General features: G+C 45.4%; 1 protein-coding gene across 10 annotated transcripts in view; it reads right to left on the minus strand.

Annotated features, from left to right (window-relative positions):
* LOC138837202 (hepatoma-derived growth factor-related protein 2-like) overlaps positions 1-21,052 on the minus strand; it is a 292,262-nt gene that overhangs the window by 252,105 nt on the left and 19,105 nt on the right. For 8 of the 10 annotated variants that reach the window (XR_011375242.1, XR_011375236.1, XR_011375235.1 and 5 more), the window contains exon 3: positions 654-748. The exons of the other annotated variants lie outside the window; for them this stretch is intronic. The gene's annotated coding sequence lies outside the window, so the exon portion shown is untranslated. The remainder of the gene's footprint in view (positions 1-653; positions 749-21,052) is intronic. 10 annotated transcript variants of the gene reach the window in all.

Here is a 21,052-nt window from a genome sequence, read left to right on the forward strand (position 1 = left end):
CAGTTATAACGGCATCAGAGAGCCCAGAGGCACCAAGTAAATTATGCTACTGCTACCAGGTTATGTGGACAACAGAAGACACAAGTGCAAGAAATATAGAAAACTCTATCGTTTTGTTAGGCGGTATTTCACCAATATTTCAAACAAAAATCAGAAATAGGCACAAACAAGAGACAAAAATTCTACACTTGAGTGGCAGCTGGTATAGCTACGAGTAAATGGTAACAGATTTGTGAAAAGCAAACTCAACCATCACAGTAAAGAATGAGCAGGGGCTGGGAAGGTGGCTCAGTGGTAGAGCGCTTGCTTTGCATGCATGAGGCCCTGGGTTCAATTCCTTAGCACCACATAAGCAAAAAGAAAAAAGCCGGAAATGGCGCTGTGGCTCAAGTGGTAGAGCGCTAGCCTTGAGCTGAAGAGCTGAGGGACAGCGCCCAGGCCCAGAGTTCAGGCCCCATGACCGGACCTCCCCCCCCCACCCCCCCCACCCCCGCCAAAAAAAAAAAGAAAGCGCAGACACAGAGCCTGGGAGCTCATTTGCATATTATGCATTAGGGTATACTGTCTTATATGGACTAGGGGTAGATGCTATGATTGGCTAGCTATCCCTGTGCGATAAATATGTGCTAAGAGCACAGTTAGTAGTTACTCACTTGATATCCCTTTGCTGATGTCAGCCCTGAAGCAAGCAGGCAATCAGATCGCTAATAAACTCCACATCATCTCTGTGAAGAGCTGCCTCTAACTCCTGAGAGAGAAGAGGAAAGAGAGAGATTAAATACTGAGACTTCTTAAAATCTACACTACCACCAAAAACACAGAGCCCAAACAACAGAAAATGGCTGGTCAATGAAGCAAAGGTCTTGCTGCCATTTTCCCTCTTCCCCCAGTTACTGCTGCAAGAGGAGCAAAGAGAGCTTTCAGGTTTTTCCTGGAGTTTCTCTTACTGCCCCTACCATCCCTCCCATTCCTTTTGTCTACACTCTGGAAGACATACCCACAGTTCTTGGGGAGGGTTGAGGAAGACAGTAATGGGGGGCAGGAACTGAACTCAGGGTCTTGCACCTGCTAGACCTGTATTCTAACACTTGAGCCCCAGTGTTTGTGTGTGGGAGGGAGGAGGTTGGGGAAGACAGTAATGAGGGGCAGGGACTGAACTCAGGTCTTGCACCTGCTAGACCTGTATTCTAACACTTGAGGCCCAGTGTGTGTGTGTGTGTGTGTGTGTGTGTGTGTGTGTGTGTGTGTGTGTGTGTGTGTGTGTGTGTGTGTGTGTGTGTGTGTGTGTGTGTGTGTGTGTGTGTGTGTGTGTGTGTGTGTGTGTGTGTGTGTGTGCGTGCGCGCGCGCGCGCACACGTGCGTGCATGCGTGTGTGCATGTGTGTGTGTGTGTGTTGATCCTAGGGCTTGAACTCAGGGACTGAGAGCTGTCCTGAGCTTAATCTGCTCAAAGCTAGCGCTCTGTCACTTAAACTCAGCACCACCTCCAGCTTTTTCTGAGTAATTTTCTGGAGTTGAGTCTTAGGGTCTCCCCTGCACAGGCTGGCTTGGCAGCACAATCCTCAGCTCTCAGCCCCTTTTGCAGCTAGGGTTACAAGTGTGAGTCATGGGCGCCCAGCTCAGCCTGCTTTTTTGTTGTCTATTTTGGAGACGGAGCTTGGAAACGGTTCCCGGCTGACTACTTACTAACGGCAATCCTCCAGATCTCATCCCAGCCCCATGGCTGTGATACAGGTGCGTATTTCTTTTTTGCAAAGCCATGCTAGCTGTATAATCAACTAGTTTGCATATTGTATAGTTTTCTAATTTAGTGGCAAAACAAAATACAGGAGCATTAAATTCTTTATAATCAATTACAAGTACTCTTTGTTATATAACGGTTTCAAAAATAAACCAACTGCAGCACTGTATTTTGAACTAAACAGAACTGGGAGGAAGAAATTTGGCAACTTTTACTTTAATGATGCTACTCCTGCATGTCTAGAGGAGATTGCTAGAATAAGACGGCTCTTACATCATCTGGAGAGTAATGCCTTAGTGAGATGCCTTTGTTTTGCTTACGTTTGCAAACACTCATGTGTACAGTCTAGGGCCTGGAAATCCCTTTTCTGGGCCAACTGTACATCACACAAAGACTTTTTTTTTTTTTTGGTCGGTCGTGGGGCTTAAACTCTGGGCCTGGGTGCTGTCCCTCAGCTCTTCAGCTCAAGGTGAACGTTCTACCACTTGAGCCGCAGTGCCACGTCCAGTTTTCTGAGTGGTTTACTGGAGCTAAGAGTGTTACGGACTACTCTCCTGCCTAGGCTGGCTTTGAACCACAATCCTCAGATCTCAGCCTGCTGAGTAATTAGGATTAAAGGTGTGAGCCACCAGCACCAGGCACAAAGACTTTTCTCTACGGTCTTCCCAGGTGAATTTCACTTTGCCAATCCTCCAATTTCGATGCCTGAACTACAGTAGCTATGTACCCTGCAACACACCTGCCTATGAGTCCCTCCTCTCCCAGAGTACATCAAAAGTGCAACTTGCTTGCTCTTAAGTGTGGCTTCCAACTCTGAAGAATAGTAGAGATGGGACCCAGGCCTTTGCACACGCCAAGTACTATTCCACTGATGTAAAGTCCCAGCCCAAAAATGCTCATTTTTCATTAGAGGTGCTTAGACTGAACTATGTAATGTCTCCTAGAGTTTATATTATTACTAAATATATTACTGGCTCTGCCAAGTAATTCTAACTACCTAGGAGGCCGAGATCTGAGGACTGAACTTCAAAGCCAGCCCCAGACAGGAGTCCATGAGACTCCAATTAACCACCAAAAAGCCAGGACTGGAGCTATGGCTCAAGTGGCAGAGCACTACACTAGCCTTGAGCAAAAAAATCTCAATGACAATGCCCAGACTCTGAGTTCAAATCCTAGGCAAACGTGCACTCGTGCATGTGCGTCTACATACACACACACAGAGGACATACCAAATTAAGTTGTTTTAACAGCCACACTTGAGAACATAAGGCAAGAACCAGGAGGGCATTGCTCAAGAGAGGACTGCCAGAAGTCTAACATAGGATATGCGTGATCTCTTAGAGACCAGACTTGGAAAACATTTAATGGTGACTTTATTTTTAAAAAATAATCATGATTTGGAGTAGAATGTAAGATGTGCATTAACTTTTTTGGCTGAGGACAGCTCCTGGGCCTGGCACCTGTAGAGAAGGCTTCAACCACTGAGCTCGCCCCCAGGCTCCCTAAATCAATATGAAGGGGGAACAAAATCATAAATGATCTTCAGTCAACTACTAAGTGAGACAAGAGGCTTCTCAGGCTTCTCTCTGGGAGAAAAGTTTGCTTTCTTATAGGATAAGTACAATAGAAGGATACAGAGTCCGGACTGTTGGATTAGGAGAAATGAACAGGCCCATGCTGTCTTTCAAACAATATTCCAGCCCCTTTCCTTGCTTCCCATTTACCCCCACACCATAGGTCCTAGAATATGGTAAATAACTCAGTACAGTCTGTAGACAAACAGGTTCAAATACAAGACTGCCTTTTAAAACGTAATTCTACAATACTATGTTTAATATAACAGAACGCCACCTGGAAATATACTAGGATGGGGGAGAGGCATGCAGGCATGGATGCACAAATGCCAGACCTGAGTTAAGAAGATGGTTAAATCATTAGGAGTGACATTGTCCAAAAAGAGATGTACTGTACTCATTATCTGACTTATGTAATTGTGACCGGTCACCCTTGTAACAACAATTTTTTTAAGTTATCATTAAAAACTAGAACCAAACTGGGCCTAGGTGGCTCACACCTGTAATCCTAGCTATTCAGGAGGTTGAGATCTGAGGATCAGGGTTCAAAGCCCGCCTGGGCAGGAAAGCCCATGAGATTTTTTTCGCCAGTTTAACCACTAGAAAAACAGGAAGTGGCACTGTGGCTCAAGTGGTAGAGCGCTCACCTGGAGCTGAGGGACAGTGCCCATGCCCAGAGTTCAAGTCCCATGACCAACAAAAAAAAGAGAAAGAAACTTTTGCAAAGGTGTAGAAATATTTTCCTGCCAAAGGTCATATGGCCTTTTATAACATCATTATGGGCCATACAAAGTTATCAGTACAATCAGAGCAGATACATTCCTGTCTGTCTGTCCCCTCATTTACCAACTGACTTCCTAGGCCTTCAATGGGCCTCAGGCCAGACTTTCCCCATCTCTGTTTAAAGAGTAGTTTGAGTTGTGCAAGATGAAAAGCTCTGGAGATGTGTTTGTTTCACAACCATAAAAATACACTACTGAATATAACAATGAAAATAATACTACAGAAACACACTGGTGGCTAATGGTAATTAATTACTGTACAATGAAATCTTGTTAACAGGAAAAAAGTCATTTTCATGATTTTTCTTTTTTCTTTTGGCTTTTGCTCTACCACTTTAAGCAACAGCTCCACTTTCTGGTTTTTGAGTGGTTCACTAGCGATAAGAATCTCATAGGGGGCTGTGAATGTGGCTTAGTGGTAGAGTGCTCGCCTAGCATGCACGAAGTCCTGTGTTTGATTCCTCAGTACCACATACACAGAAAGATCCAGCAGCAGAGGTGTGGCTCAAGTGGTATAGCACCAGTCTTGAACAAAAGAAGCTCAGGGACAGTACCCAGGCCCTCAGGGACAGCACCCAGGCCCTGAGTTCAAGCTCCAGGACTGGCAAAAAAAAAAAATTATAGGGATTTTTCTGCCCGGGCTGGCTTTGAACTGTGATCCGCAAATCTCAGCCTCCTGAGTAGTTAGTGTTACAGGTGTGAGCCACCAGCACCCGACTAATGGGTTAACTTTTAATTGTAGCAATGATATAAATGTTTTAAAATTGTTACCATAATTAAAAAATACTTTTCACAGCAAGATGCTGTGTGTTACTCACACGAAGTATGTGGTCTCCAAGGGGTGGTATGGACAAAGAAGGGAGGTAAATACCACCCGTGATACACAAAACAAATGCTGCACAAAGTAATATTATATTTATCTCATCTTCCTCTATGGAAAGAGAGCAAAGACTGAGGAGATACCAGTATCCTGTTTTTTGATATAAGGAATTTGAATTCTCTTCATACATAACCCACTGCTTTAAGTACGGATAAAACTGTCTCCAAAGAGAGTCCAGCGATCCAGGTTATTCAAAGCTTTACTACTTAAGGTTTCAACCCAGAGCTTAAGTCTTAGACTAAGGCACAAGGGACCCTCCTCCTAAAGACATCCACCCCAAGCTTTTTTTATTTCCTCTTCTCACTTTCTCTCCTTGGGCCTTTTGTATTCTTTCACTGTGCGCATTGAACTGTGAGCACAGAAATCTGAACTTTGCCAAGATGCTCAGGGACAGCAGAGGACGGGGAAAGAAAACAGCAGAAAGGGGTAAAAGGAGACTCCATTCCTACCACAGCTCTGTGGCTTCAGAGGAGCTGCGGAGAGTAACAGGATTTGCCTCTCTTGCAGCTGGTGCCACAGCTCATTAGGGAAAAGCCTGCTTAACGTGTGCACATGTACACACACACACACACACACACACACACACACACACACACACACACACACACACACACACACACACACACACACACACACACACGACTGAGCAAGGGGCACCCAGACTACCTCTGGGGGAAGGGGAAGAAGACAGCGGTTAGAAAACATGCCCGCTAAGGATGAACAACCGCTCACTTTAAAAAATCCTGCCCGCCTTACAGCCAGATTCCAGACCAAGGACAGTCTAATGACATACGGAACATGAAATTTCCTTAATATAGCCAGTCACTCGACTGTAGCTTTTCTTAAATAACACTCCAGACACTTTCCTTTTGTAATGCGTACCTATTCCCTGTGTAAGTTTTCTTTAACCTTTTACCAATTTGTTTCTTTTCTTCAACTTCCAAGAATCAATATACAGATTTATATTGCTGCCATTTAGTCACAATAATTCCTTTGAGTTTATTTAGAGGAGGGAGGGAGGGGGGAAGGAGAGGCTAAGGAATAAAGTCATGTTGGTTGTATTTGCTTTTGGAGTTGCAAATCTTCCTGATTTGCCCAGGACCGACTACAATGTACATCTAGATGAAAGCCCCGTGTGGGACCAGAACCCCTCATGCACAAAGGCAGGGCAGCGGGCCCCTGAGGGACTCTGGCAGCTGCTGGCCACAGAGACTGCCTAGAGTGCCGGCTCAGGACATGGGAGTAAAGGCACACTAGCCTCCAGAAGGCACCCAGACTGGCAGCTGATGCTTTCTAACTTGGTACACGTTAATTTAACCCCAAAGGATTGTGGCATGCCAATTTAGCAGGAATGTATAAATCAGCCAGAGCAACTGCACTGCCGAGGGGCCTGAAAGCAGCTACGTGGGCAAACCTTTATCTGCGCAGCCCCCAAAGGCTAGCAGGTCTGTTCTGCTCCTTTGTATGCAGTGACCAGACTCAGCTATGTCACCGGCTACAATGCTGTGGAAACCAAACAGCTCCTTCCCTCAGTGTTGACTATAACTCAAAATCATCAACTGGAAAAATGTTAATTACACAATAAATGTGTGAAACTAGAATGACTTTTCTGCAAATGTTTAAATTAGGAATAGTGGCTCCAAAGGCTGTTTAAAAAAAGTATTCAAAATTGCCTAATCTTCCACACACACACACACACACACACACACACACACACACACACACAAAATACCATGACACAAACAATGCCCAATGACTGAAAAAGCAGGGAGTGTGGTGCCTACCAGGCTGGGGTGGGAGGCACTAAGCTGGACAAGCATGGCTACACAGACGGAAAGGCAGATCCTAGCCAGGACACACATGCTCTGTGCGGGTCCAGTCAGATGTCTGCCTTCACCAGCCTTCACCAGCCGGCAAAGGTCTCCCATCGGGGCTGATGACTTTCCTGGGTTCCACACCTAAGACAGGAGGTAAAAATGGCACAGCTTCCTGGAGTCATTTGCCTTTTTGTTTTATTGTTGGTGCTTGTTGCTCAGAAACACATTTTCATTTTTTTCCTGCAGTTCTGGGAGGTAGCACCCATAGTAGGTAGATGCTCTAAGATTATTTATCTGTTTAGCCAGTCCTGGGGCTTGAACTCAGGGCCTGGGTGCTGTCCCTGAGCTTCTTTTGCTCAAGGCTAGCGCTCTACCACTTGAACCACAGCGCCACTTCTGGCTTTTTCTGTGTATGTGGTACTGAGGAGTTGAACTCAGGGCTTCAAGCATGCTAGGCAAGCTCTCTACCACTGAGCCACATTCCCAGAGTCATCCTCTCAAATTTTTAACTTTTAAAACAAAGATTGGGGCTGGGTGTCAGGGGCTCAAGCTACTCAGGAGGCTGAGATCTGAGGGTCATGGTTCAAAGCCAGCCTGGGCAGAAAACTTCCTATGACTTATCTCCCACTAACCACTCAAACACTGGAAGTGGAGCTGTGGCTCAAAGCAGTAGAGTGCTACCTTTGGGGGGGGGGTAGGGTGGGGAACCACCTCAGAGACAGCACCCAAGCCCTGAGTTCAAGCCCCACAAATGACCAAACAAACAAAGCAAAATAAAAAAAGGCTGACCAAACCCAAAACATTTATCTATGTTTGGTCTGCATCTGCATCTACGTTTGGTATGCACAGGACATTGTGAGGGACGGCAGGAAGGTGAAGAGAGAGCCCCAGTCCAGTTGTGAGAAGTGATAGGTTGGTTACTACTGGAGGGATGACAGTGGAACAGGCAATGAGAGATGAAAGGGAAGCATTTCAGAAGCACAGTCAATAGCTTGGCACCTACTTGTAGGTAAAGAAAAAAAAAAAAAGACAAGAAAATTTAGGTTGAGTTTTAATTCCGTCTAAAAACAGCTAGATAAGTGTAAACAAGGAAAAGGCTAGATTGGGGTGGCAGTGATAACAAAGAATTACACTGGAGATAAAAGTCCTCTCAGTGTATACAGTGAGATGTAATCGTGTAGTGTTGTACAGACAGCTGTTCACACCCAACTGAACCTCAGCTGTTCATGTCCCAGACTCTTGTGTAAGAATGAAAACATACGCAATCAGACGTGCTTCCCACAACTGTGGAAAGGCACCTACAGTGCCTGGCACGCACGTGCACACACACATACGCATGCACACACACACACACACTGTGTGTATGTGAAGGATAAAAAGAGAACCTATTCTTACACAATGCTGATCAAGAATGAAAGGTTGGGATAGGATTCGGCTCAGTGGAAGAACACTTGCCTGGCAAATGTAAGGCCCTGAGTTCAGTCCTCAGCTCTGGGGAGGGAGGGAGGGAAGAGGGAGAGAGGGGAAGAAAGAAAGAAAGAAAGAAAGAAAGAAAGAAAGAAAGAAAGAAAGAAAGAAAGAAAGAAAGAAAGGAAGAAAGAAAGGAAGAAAGAAAGGAGGGAGGGAGGGCAAGGAAGGAAGGAAGGTAGGGAAGGAGGGAGGGAGGAAAGGAAGGAAGGAGGAAGAAAGGGAAGGAAGAAAGGGAAGGAAGGAAGGGAGGGAGGGAGGGAGCGAGGGAGGGAAAAGAAAAGAAAGGCAAGGTAAGGCTGGCAATTCAACGGAAGGACACTGCAATGTTGGTTCTGTCAGAATGCCACTGTGGTGGTGAACAAGGAGCCGCCAGTGGACACAGGCTGACAACAGAAAGGCACTTAGTGACACACAAGTCACCTCCAAGAATGAAATATTAAAAGTGTTTTTGTTTGCATTTGTTATGTGCAGGTCCTGGGGCTTAAATTCAAAAGTCTGGGCACTGTCCCCAACTTTTTTGCTTAAGGCTAGCACTCTACCACTTGAACCACGGCACCACTTCCAGTCGTTTTTGATGGTTAATAAATCTCATGAACTTTTCTTTCCAAACTGGTGTCACACTGCGATCCTCAGATCTCAGTCTCCTGAGTAGCTAAGGATTATAGGCAAGAGCCACCAGCACCCAGACAAACCATGTTTTAAACTAATAAAATCCTATGCTTAGCTAGGTGCCACTGGCTCACACACCTGTCATCCTACCTATCCAGGAGGCTGAGATCCTCAGACCTCAGTCTGAAGTCGGCCAGAGGCAAGAAAGTCAATGAGACTCTCGTCTCCAATAAACTACTCAGCAAAAGCCCGAAGCATCGCTGTGGCTCAAGTGGTAGAGCACCAGCCTTGAGCACAAAGAGGCTCAGGGACCACGCCCAGGTCCTGAGTTCAAGCCCTAAGACCAGCCCAAAAATACATAAATAAATACTTTTTTAAAAAATCCTGTGCTTAAATTCTGGTACTGACCAAGTCCCTTCACAGAACAATTGGTCACAGATGTTCACCAAGCAAACAAACTGGACATTAGTAGCAACCATTCTGAAAAGATGTGTGTGACTGGAGATTCTCAGGAATGCCTGAACTCCAACCAAGAGAAGAGATATGGAACAGTAATGTGAACTAGGAATCACCAGGATCTGATTCTAACTAAGAAAATGGTGCTATAGCCGGACTCCGGTGGCTCATGCCTATAATCCTAGCTTCTGAGGAAGCTGAGATCTGAGGATCACGGTTCAAAGCCAGCCCAAGCAGAAAAGTCCATGAGACTCTTTTTTTTTTTTGGGGGGGGGGGTCCGGTCGAGGGGCCTGAACTCTGGACCTGGGCGATGTCCCTCAGCTCTTCAGCTGAAGGCTAGCGCTCTACTACTTGAGCCACAGCGCCACTTCTGGCTTTTGGCTTTTTGCTTATGTGGTGCTGAGGAATGGAACCCAGGGCCTCAGACATGCAAGGCAAGCACTCTACCACTGAGCCACCTTCCCAGCCCCATGAGACTCTTATCTCCAATTAATCTCCAGAAAACCGGAAGTGGTGCTGTGTCTCAAGCATTAGAGCGCTCTCCTTGAGCTGAAGAACGCAGGGACAGCGCCCAAGCCGAGTTCAAGCCCACGACCGACAAAAGAAAAAAGAAAACGGTGCTATAGTTTGAATCTGCAGTGTGTTCAAGGCCTAGCCCCCCCTTCCCCCCCGCACTGCAATAGTGGAAGACAGTGGAGGCTTTAAGGAGGAAGGCTAGTGAGAAGGAAGGTAGATGGGCAGGACTCCAGTACTTTCTTCTCTCTCTCTCACCCTCTGCTGGGTAGGTAGATAGTCCTGCCATGATGGACTGTTACACTACAGGCCCAAAGCAACAAGGCCACATGACTATAAACTGAACTCAAAAGCAAAAACAAATATTTCCTCTTTTTTAAGTTTATCTCAGGTCTGAGACAGAATGCTAACTAATAACACAGATAGTATTGAAAATGTTAATATTAATGTCAGGTGTTGGTGGCTCAAACTTGGAATCCTAGCTACTCAGTACGCTGAGATCTGAGGGTGGCAGTTCAAAGCCAAGCCAGAACAAGCAGGAAAGTCCACGAGACTCATATCTCAAACTCAAAGAAAAACAAACGAGCTGTGGCTTTCATGGTAGAGCACTAACCTCAAGTGGAAAAGCTTAGGGACAGTATATTCAAACCCCACAACCAGCACCCAAAGGAAAAAAAACATGAAACCAGGCAATGATGGCTCACACCTGTAATCCTAGCTTCTCAGGAGGCTAAGATCTGAGGATCTCAGCTTGAAGCTAGCCTGTGCAGAAAAGTCTGTGAGATTCTCATTTCCAATTGGCCAGCAAAAAGCCTAAGGCAGAGGAATAGCTCAAGTAGTACAGTGCCATTCTTGAGCAAAAGCAGGCAAGCAAGCATGCAAGGCCCTGAGTTCAAGCCCCAGTACTGGCACACAAAAAAGAAAAAAAGAATTATTAGAATCCAGATATGATGCATGCTATCTACACTGCCAAAAAGATCCCGAGATAAAAACAAAACAACTTGGCAGTGTTTATCCAACCTTATCCTGGGGGAGAGATGCTTTGTTGGGGGGGCGAACTATTTCATCAGCCCTGGGAGAAATTATTCCCTCAAAACCAGTATCTTTTTAACACAATTCATCTGACAAAGGCCTAATATTGAAAATATACAAGGAATAAACCCCATCCAAAGCTAATAAACCAATTACTAATGGTCTAAGAAGCTAAGGAGAGACCTTCTCTGAAGAGGTAAGAATGGTAAACAAACACAGGAGGAAATGCTCATCAGCCCTGGCCATAAAGGAAATGCAAATCAAAACAACTCTGAGATTCCATCTCACCCATGGTGGACTGGTCAGCATTGTGATTTCGAACAACAAATGCTGGGGGAATGTGGGGAAAAGGGAACCCTACTGCACTGTCGGTGGGAACAGAAAGTAGTGTAACTATTCTGGACTGCAGTCTGGAGGTCAGACCCTCCCTACCACTCAGCCATAACCACTGGCCACCTACCCGACCCTCACCAGCAAGGATACCATACAGATACCTGCACATTCAGGTTCACTCCTGCATGACTCACAATATCCAAGCTACAGAAACCACCCAGATGCCCTACAAATAGCTGAATGGATCAAAATAAGAGGTACCTATACACAATGGAAATTTACACAGGCATAAGAATATCGCAGGAAATGCATGGCTCTAGAACAAATCATGTTAACTGAGGTAAGCCAAGTTCAGAGAAACAAATGGTGCATGTCTTCTACCACATGAGGAAGCTAGACCTAAAATACATGGGGGGACATGATAAACTATACAGGACTCTAGTAGATGAAGACACAGGCACATCAATATGTATCTGATCACATAACACTTATCAAAATGAACTCCAGGAAATGGAAACAAAAGATTTGTTTTTCTTTTTGTTTTCTTTTTGTCTTGTTACTTCATCTGCCTTTGGGAGAGTAAAGCAGGGCACAGAAATAGAGGGACAGAGGGTGAATAAATGCAACAGTGATACTCAGTAGACACTGTTGAAAATGAACTATATAACCTGTGGGTAGTTATGGGAAGGCAAAACTGAGAAAGTGCAGGAAAGGGTGACACTGTCCAAAAAGAAATGTACTCTTTACCTGGCTTATGTGACTAGAACCCCTCTGCATATTACCTCTTTTTTCTTTTTTTTTTAAAATCAGTTGTAGGGTTTGAACTCTGGACCTGGGAGCTGTCCCTCAGCTCTTCAGCTCAAGGCAAGCACTCTACCACTTGAGCCACAGCTCCACTTCGGGTTTTCTGAGTGGTTTATTCTAGATAAGAGTCCCACAGACTTTCCTGCCCAGGCTGGCTTTGAACTTGATCCTCAAGATCTCAGCCTCCTGCTGGGTGCTGGTGGCTCACCCCTGTAATCCTAGCTACTGGGAGGCTGAGATCTAAGGATCATAGTTCAAAGCCAGCCCAGTCAAAGAAATCCGTGACTCTTATCTCCAATAAACCAATCAGAAAACCAGAAGTGGCTCTGTGGCTCCAGTGGTAGAGTGCTCACCTTGAGTTGAAGAGGTGAGGAACCACGCCCAGGCCCAGAGTTCAAGCCCCACAACCGACAGACAAAACAAAAACAAACAAAAAAATTAAAAACAAAACACTAGTATCTTCTGATGCTTGATTCTGGTCAGTAAGCTGGTCTTACGTTAGAAATATAGCTTGTGCTGAATTGGCAGGTGTGAACATGAAAGCCACCAAAGGCACCCTATGTATTTTAAATAAATAGTCTGTCCCACAAAAAAGGAAAAAGTAGCATTTTTGTTTGAGTGGTGCTGTTGGTGGTTCTGGAGTGTTGAATTCAGGGTATTACACTCGAGCTCTACCACTTGACCTACAGCCCTTTTTGCTTTGGTCAATTTTGGGTCTGGTAGAGGCTCAGGCCTGGCTGGACTGTGAGGACATCACAGTAGAATCTTCTCACCTCTGCCTTCCTGTAGCAGAGATTACAGGTGCTCATGTCGGTGATGACAGCTCACTACCATATCTGGCACAAGAACTTTAACTTATAGAGCTCAGGGACTAATTTAGTCATCTGAAGGCAATCGTGATAGAGCAAGACACATTTAGCAGACATTCATTATATAATTATATACTTATATAATCAGAGTGACCACTTTCAAAACAACTGGTGAACAGAATGATTTTGCTGGGGAAAGAAAGACTAGAGAAGGCAAAGTACACAGGACATAGACAGAAGGTTTGTTCACTGTTGTTTTTCAGTTGGTCATGGGCCTTGGCACTCACTGTCCCTGAGCTCCTCAGCTCAAGTCGAGCACTCTACCGCTTGAGCCACAGCACCACATTAAACAGGTTTTACACAACCAAGGGCAGGTGCTAGTCAGCCAACATTTGCTGAGCACTCAGTGGTGATGCAAACTTTCTTACTGACTAAAGCTGAGTGCTCCCATGGACAAAGGCCTTAACCAGACAAGACGTTTCCCCGCTTGGTGGTACTGGGGGTCGAACTCGTGCTAGTGAGGAAAGTTCTCTTCTACTTGAGTTATGCCCCAAACCCCTTTTCTGCCTTGGTTTACTTTCAAGATAGGGTTTAGACCAGCGTGAGCCACAATCCTCTTACTTGGGCTTCATATTGCCAGCATCTGCCACCAGGCCGAAGAAATGGTTGATATGGAGTCTTACTAGCTTTTTAATGCAAGATCCCCTCATCTCCCTATGGTTACAGACTTGCGTCAGTACTTACCTGTGAATTTCACGGGGGGGGGGGGGGGGGGGGAATCATGATGTGCTGAAATTAGAATAGAAATCAGAAAGAAAAAAAAAAGAAAAGAAAAAGGGCTGGGAATGTGGCTCAGTGGTAGAGTGCTTGCCTATTATCCAGGAAGCCCTGGGTTTGATTTCTTAGCACCACAAACACAGGAAAAATGGGAAGTGGTGCTGTGGCTCAAGTGGTAGAGTGCTAGCCTTGAGGAAAAGAAGCTCAGGGACAGTGCCCAGGGCCTGAGTTCAAGAAAGGAAGGAAGGAAGGAAGGGAGGAAAGGAGGGAAGGAGGGAAGGAAGGAGAGAGGAAGGGAGAGAGAGAGGGAGAGAGGGAGGGAGGGAGGGAGGGAGGGAGGGAGGGAGGGAGGGAGGGAAGGAGGGAGGGAGGGAGGGAGGGAGGGGAAAAGGAAAAGGCAAGGCTTTGCCAGTACCACAGCAGCCTTTGTTCTGGACTTATCAATGAACTGCCTTCCTGGGCCTTCAGCCATTACACTGAGCCAATCACCCCCTTTCTTCTGTCTCTCCTCTGCCTTCTTGTAACTGGGATTACCCCCTCCCCATCTCCTGCCTTTCTTTCTCCCAAATACAAAATGCCAACTAAATCGTTAGGTTAAGTGTATGGCATGCTTCCTTTCTGCATTTCACCACCATGGCTTCTGAAACACTTATTCTCTGCTTTCTTGTTTTCTTTTAAGCTCCTCAGAAGACCTACTCCACTACCTATTTTCAGTAAAAATGGTTAAAAACAACAAGAGGGCTGTTTCTTCTACAAACAGCCTTTTATTTCCAGTTCCTCCACTGCTGAAACAAAAGGAAGTCCTTTATTTAATTTATTTTTGCACATTGTGGGGCCTGAACTCTGGGTCTGGGCGCTGTCCCTCACCTCTTCCGCTCAAGCTAGTGCTCTAACACCTGAGCCACAGCGCCACTTCCGGCTTTTTTCTTTTTGCTTATGTGTTAGTGAGGAATCGAACCCAGGGCTTCAGGCATGCAAGGCAAGCGCTCTACCACTGAGCCACCTTCCCAGCCCCTCTTGTTCCAATTTTTAATTGGTCTTCTCATAAGTTTATTTCCCACCATCACTGATATCAGACATGCTCATCTGAAATGAGCAAAAGTACTACTTCATTACAGAAGGCAAGAGGAGGAAGAAGATAGCACAGGGCAAACAGCTGATCTACAGAGACAGTAAACACAGGGTAAACAAACAACAGGTATCACATCACAAGCATTCCTCTCCCTCTCACCCAAGGGCACCTTACCCCCATGTGGTAGAGGCTCAGGTCAGAAGCACTGTTATCGCCCTTACCCTATCTCCCCAACTCACTCCGTGTATTTCAGTGTGTCTCACTCCCTCCCTTCCCTCACCCTGTCTCCCCATGAATGAACACCACCATTTCTCCCTGCTATAGTTAAATGTGTTGGGAGCCTAGTCCCTAAATCCCTGTTTCAATGGTGTTTGAAGGCACTGAGAGGTAGGTGAGGTTGGGAGTTTGCACACAGAGACCTGGGCACACAGGTGTGCCAGCTTGGAGTCTGGGAGCTCCCCACCTCCACAGCCTGACGCCAAAGGCCGCCAAACGCTGTAAACTTGTGAGGTATCTTATTTACTAAAGCTTTAGAAAATAAACGTACTTACTACTTCATCCCCCACCTGTAAAACTGGGTGGGGAATGACCGGCTGGCCAGAGGGCAGATCAGGATTGAGAAACCAACTAGTCTGTGATGGGACAGACAGACACACGTGCTTCTGATGTGATTTTCTTCTGCTGTTCTGGGAAGTCTGCCAATATCTTGATCATTTTGTATGTTATAAATATCCAATGGCCCTTGCTTTATGATTGCCACCACTTGCAATAAGATTCCAGCTTGTCGTAGCTTACAAGGTCCTCATGATCTAGTATCCACAAATTTCTGGTTCCAATTCCTGCTATTTCCCTTGACTTACACCTGGACTCCCTTCTCAGTCCATTAAGTTGCTACACCTAAAATTATCCTGGCCTTCAAAACCTGTGCCCCTCACCCTAACCCCCTCCAGCATTTTGGAGATATTTGCATTATCACTCTCTTCCCTCAAAATTCTTCAGCCAACAGATATGGAATGCCATGTCGTTCAGATGCGTGAAGGCAAAGCTCACTGGGTTCACTGCTGTGCATAATACACTCAATGCAAATGTAAATGTACCCCAAAAAGACATTTGAATCTGAGAGCTACAGTCAGCCACGCAAGTATTAGAACTATTAAAGTTTACATTTTTCTTCCTTTTCTCATTTTTGCTACATAAACTCTCTCTTTATTTCTTCACAAGGAAAGCTACACACAGGACATGTACCAGATTAAAAGGGAAGCCCTAATGCCAGGCGCTGGTGTCTCATGCCTGTAATCCTAGCTACTCAGGAGGCTGAGATCTGAGGATCTCGGTTCAAAGCCAGCCCGGGCAGGAAAGACCGTGAGACTCCTATCTCCAAAAAACCACCAGAAAACCGGAAGTGGCACTGTAGCTCAAGTGGTAGAGCGCTCGCCTTGAGCTGAAGAGCTGAGGGACAGCATTCAGGCCCAGAGTTCAAGCCCGAGGACTGACAAAAAAAAAAAAAAAAAGCCCTAGAGTGTCAGGAGACAAGCATCAGACAACAACGTACTATGCACTGGAGAGCGTAAGGACAGACCTAGACTCAAGACAAATTTCAGTTCCATCATTTATATCATGTATGTCCTAAAGACAGTCATCATTTATCTGAGACAGTTTCCGTCTTTTCCTAAGAGTTCTGTGTCAGCCAAGCACCAGCTCACTCCTGTAATCTCAGCTATTCAGGAGGCTAAGAGCTGAGGATCATGATTCAAAGCCACCCCAGGGAAGCAAAGCCTCTGAGACTCCTATCTCCAGTTAACCATCAAAAAAGCAAATGGTAAAGTGCTAAAAAAAAAAAAAAAAAAAAAAAAGGTTCAGGGTCAGTACCTAGTCCCTGAGTTCAAGCCAAGACTGGCACAAAAGGAAGGAAGGAAGGAAGGAAGGAAGGAAGGAAGGAAGGAAGGAAGGAAGGAAGGAAGGAAGGAAGGAAGGAAGGAAGGAAGGAAGGAAGGAAGGAAGGGAGGAAGGAAAGAAGGGAGGGAGGGAGGGAGGGAGGGAAGGAGGGAGGGAGGGAGGGAGGGAGGGACTGGGTGGGAAGGAGGGAGAAAAGAAGGAAAAGAAGAGAAAAGGAAAGAAAAGAGAAAAGGAAAGAAAAGAGAAAAGAAAAGGGGCTGGGAAGGTGGCTCCACGGTAGAGCGCTTGCCTTGCATGCATGAGGCCCTGGGTTCGATTCCTCAGCACCACATAAACAGAAAAAACCAGAAGTGGCACTGTGGCTCAAGTGGTAGAGTGTTAGTTGTGAGCTGAAAAGCTGAGGGGCAGCGCCCAGGCCCAGAGTTCAGGCCCTGCAATGGACCAAAAATAAAAAAAGGGCAGGGGAAGATTTGCCAGACACTGGTGGCTCACGCTTGTCATCCTAGCTACTCAGGAGGCTGAGATCTGAGGATTGCAGTTCAAAGCCAGTCCAGGCAAGAAAGGTTTTTCTACCCATGAGACTCTAACCAACAACGAACCACCAGAAAACCAGAAGTGGTGCAATGGCTCAAATGGTAGAGCACTTGCCTTGAGCTGAAGAGCTCAGAGACAGTGCCCAGGCCCAGAATTCAAGACCCACAAACCAACAAAAAAAAAAAAAAAAGAGAGGGGAGACTTTAAATTTTCAGGTAACTGGGCTGGGAAGGTGGCTTAGTGGTAGAGCACCGTGAGGCCCTGGGTTCAATTCCTCAGCACCACAGAAGGAGAAAATGCTGGAAGTGGGGCTGAGGTTCATGTGGTAGAGCGCTTGCCTTGAGCTGAAGAGCTGAGGGACAGTGCCCAGGCCCAGAGTTCAGGTCCCAGGAGCAACCAAAAAAAAATTTTTTTTTTCAGGTAATTGGCAAAAAAGAGTAAGTAACTGGGGGATTGGGTATGTAGCTCGGGACGAGCACTTGCCTGGCAAGTTCAGTCCTCAGCCTTTATTTTTTGTGGAGGGCGGAGGAGGGAGAGGGAACAGTAAGTAATTAGCTGTACTATAAAGGTGAGCATATGAGAACTTTTTTTGTGCCAACCATGAGGCTTGATTTAAAATATTTTAAAAGTCTCTTAGTGTTCAATTATTTCTATTGATCATGAACACTGTAACAACATCAAAAGAAAAGATACCTTGGTAAGTTAAAATGCACCCATAAGATGTCATATAAAAGCAAGCACTCAGGCTGGGAAGGTGGCTCAGTGGTAGAGCACTTGCCTTGCATGCATGAGGCCCTGGGTTCAATTCCTCAGCACCACATAAGCAGAAAAAAAAAGTCGAAAGTGGCGCGGTGTCTCAAGTGGTATTGCTACCCTTGAGCTGAGGGACAATGCCCAGGCCCAGAGTTCAGGCCCGCAACTGGACCCAAAAAATTTTTTTTTAAAAAAGCAAGCACTCCTGCTACAAACCTGTAATAACCTACCCCTGGAGAACAGAACGGAATACAAAGAAAGAATAAACCTCCATTTCCAGATCACAATGACTAAATACAAGAAAGAACCTTGTGGGGAAAAATAAGCCACACTACCTCGAGTGTGTGTGTTCTAGTAGAGTAATTACAGACCCAGTAAGCTGCAGTTTTAAAATGAAGGTTGAAACTGCAGTGGTAGATGAAAGGGGGCCTCTCCAACATTTGCTCTGGGTCCAACGACAGCAGTTGGCTGGAGTCTAAGTTATCCTGCAGGGCTGCAACAAAGGGACAGCCCCTCCAGACCCTGGGTGAGACAATGTGATAAAGGACTGCTCTGTCAAGGGACCCTGAGATGGAGATGTCTAGGAGCAGAAGGGGAATGTATCTAATTTAGGAGGCCTGGATGGAAGGGGAAATAGAGGAAGGCAGAGTGACTGACAGACAGGTGCACCATCTCCTTGTCACACAAACACCTGACCAGAAAACTTTAGGAGTAAACCCTGCAAAACCCCACATCACACAAACTGGAGCTTAATACTACCATGTCACAGGAGACCTAGTTTGGTCCCTCCCAAGTCACTTGGACTTTAAGGAAAACGTTTCCACCTTCCCAGACCTCTATTCTCTATCTCCAAGTCCAAACTTAAGAAACTACTGCTTGTCTGGCTAGGAAAGTGGCTCAGTGGTAGAGTGTGTGCCTTGTATGCATGAGGTCCTGGGTTCGATTCCTCAGCACCACATAAGCAGAAAAAGCCAAAAGTGGCGCTGTGGCTTTGAGCTGAAGAGCTGAGGGACAGTGCCCAGGCCCAGAGTTCAAGGCCCATGACTGACTGAAATAATAACAATAACAACAATAATAATAAATAATAATGCTCATTTGAGTTCTGGGGATGGAATTAAATACAAAGTCCCTTCCTTCCTTCAATGCCCCCAGCCCACTAAAGACTGCTGAGTCAGAACTGAGTCAAAGTACGGGAGCTCAAAGTTCATGCTCAAATTAAGGAAATATCCATTGCCATCGAGAGAGAGAAAGAGAGGGAGACAGACAGACAGACAGACAGACAGACAGAGAGACAGAGAGACAGACAAATGTTAAATCACATGGGAGGCCCATCATTTCAATTCCTCTTCCCAGCTGTCATTGTTTACACAACTCTTCCTAACAGAGGACTAACCCTGGCTGGCTCCACAGGACCTCTCTGCTGGGGAGCTTTACTGATGATGACACTCAGTCAACACAGACTATGAACTCATCAGTCAGCACATAAGGCATTTCCAATTGAAAAAAAAAAATGTTATCAGAATTGACTGTGGTATAAATGCCAGCCTTGAAAACAGCTATCCAAAGAATAGTGAATCATTCATTATGCAGTCAGCATGTGATAAAAGAATAGTAAAGCAAGTTTACTAAAGCTGCATGTTCAGGAACAAGCAAGCAGCATGAAAGAGACCTTCATTAAGTCGGGCACGAGTGGCTCACGCCCACAATCTAGCTACTCAGGAGGCTGAGATCTTGAGGATTGTGGCTCAAAGCCAGCCCTGGCAAAAAAGCTCTGTGAAAGTCATTTCCACTAAACTACCAAAGAAGTGAGAAGTGGGGTTGTGGCTTAAGAGATAGAGCACTAGCCTTGAGCAAGAGCAGCTCAGGGACAGCGCTCAGGGCCTGTGTTCAAGCTGTACAACCAACCAAAATAAAGTATTATGTATTAAAGTTACTGTTATAAAATAATAATATGTTGTATTATTGTGCAGAAAACTTTAAAAGCCAAATTGACCTTTACCTGCAATTAAGTAAAATACGACAGAGTGAAAAAGCTAGAATTTACTTCGGGTGTACGGTTCCCTTTGAAGATTACTGTTAAAACTTATGCTCCCAGGCTGGGAAGGTGGCTCAGTGGTGGAGTCCTTGCCTCACACGCATGAGGCCCTGGGTTCAAATCCTCAGCACCACAGAAAAGAAAAAGGCCGGAAGTGGCACTGTGGCTCAAGAGATAGAGCGCTAGCTTTGAGCTGAAGAGCTCAGGGACAGCACCCAGGCCCAGAGTTCAAAGCCCCATAACCGACAAAAAAATAAAAAAAAATAACTAACTAACTAAACTTATGCTCCGGCTTGATCTAAGTTATTACTGTAGGTTCTGAACATCAGATTTAATAACTACACACCAGCAAGGTATTTATACTCTAATGGCATGTGACAACCAGGAGAAAAAAGAAATCACTATTTTGCTGGATTGAGATGGATTAAGTTGTTAGTTTCTTGAGGGTGAAAAAGAGCTAATGAATCTATTATAGGGAGAACATATCTGTGGCCTTTCTAGAATTTTAATGGATTAAAAGAAAAATGACCTCTCAGGCCAGCTCAGGCAGGAAAGTTAGATACTTGTCTCCAATTAAGCACCAAAAAAACCCCCCCCAGAAGTAGAGCTATGGCTCAAGTGGTAGAGGGCTAGCCTTGAGTGAAAAAGCTCAGGGACAGCACCTAGGCCCTGAGTTCAAGCCCCAGGACTGGCACCAAAGAAAACAGTGAGTTCCGGTTCATGAGCTGGCATTCCTAATCACAGAATCTCAGAACTTCAAGAGATTTTATTGTTCAACTAATCAAAGTCATCCGAAGCATAAGAGACTGCAAGAGACTAGCAAGCAGAAACGTAAGATCTGGTCTACAGTTTTGTCTTTTAAATTTTCAATTGGTTGTCTGATTTTGAAGGGAAAAAAAAAAACTTGGGGAAAGTTTATATAAAAAAAATGAGTCCTTCCCATCCCTTGAAGAATCAGTAAGCTCTAATTCTGATTCATGGTTGTTCATGATAAGATCCCACGGAGGCTAATGAGTGACTGGGTCTTTTAAAATGAAAATGTACACTCCATTTCACCAACTAATAATACATCGGGCCTACTCCCAAACTAGATCACCTATCCAGCTCTGTGGGTGAGTTTTCACATCCACAACTTCAATAATGGGAAGTCATCCTGAACTGTGCT

The sequence above is a fragment of the Dipodomys merriami genome, unplaced genomic scaffold (assembly GCF_024711535.1).
Source record: "Dipodomys merriami isolate MVZ:Mamm:240054 unplaced genomic scaffold, mDipMer1.0.p SCAF_266, whole genome shotgun sequence".
Lineage (NCBI taxonomy): Eukaryota > Metazoa > Chordata > Mammalia > Rodentia > Heteromyidae > Dipodomys > Dipodomys merriami.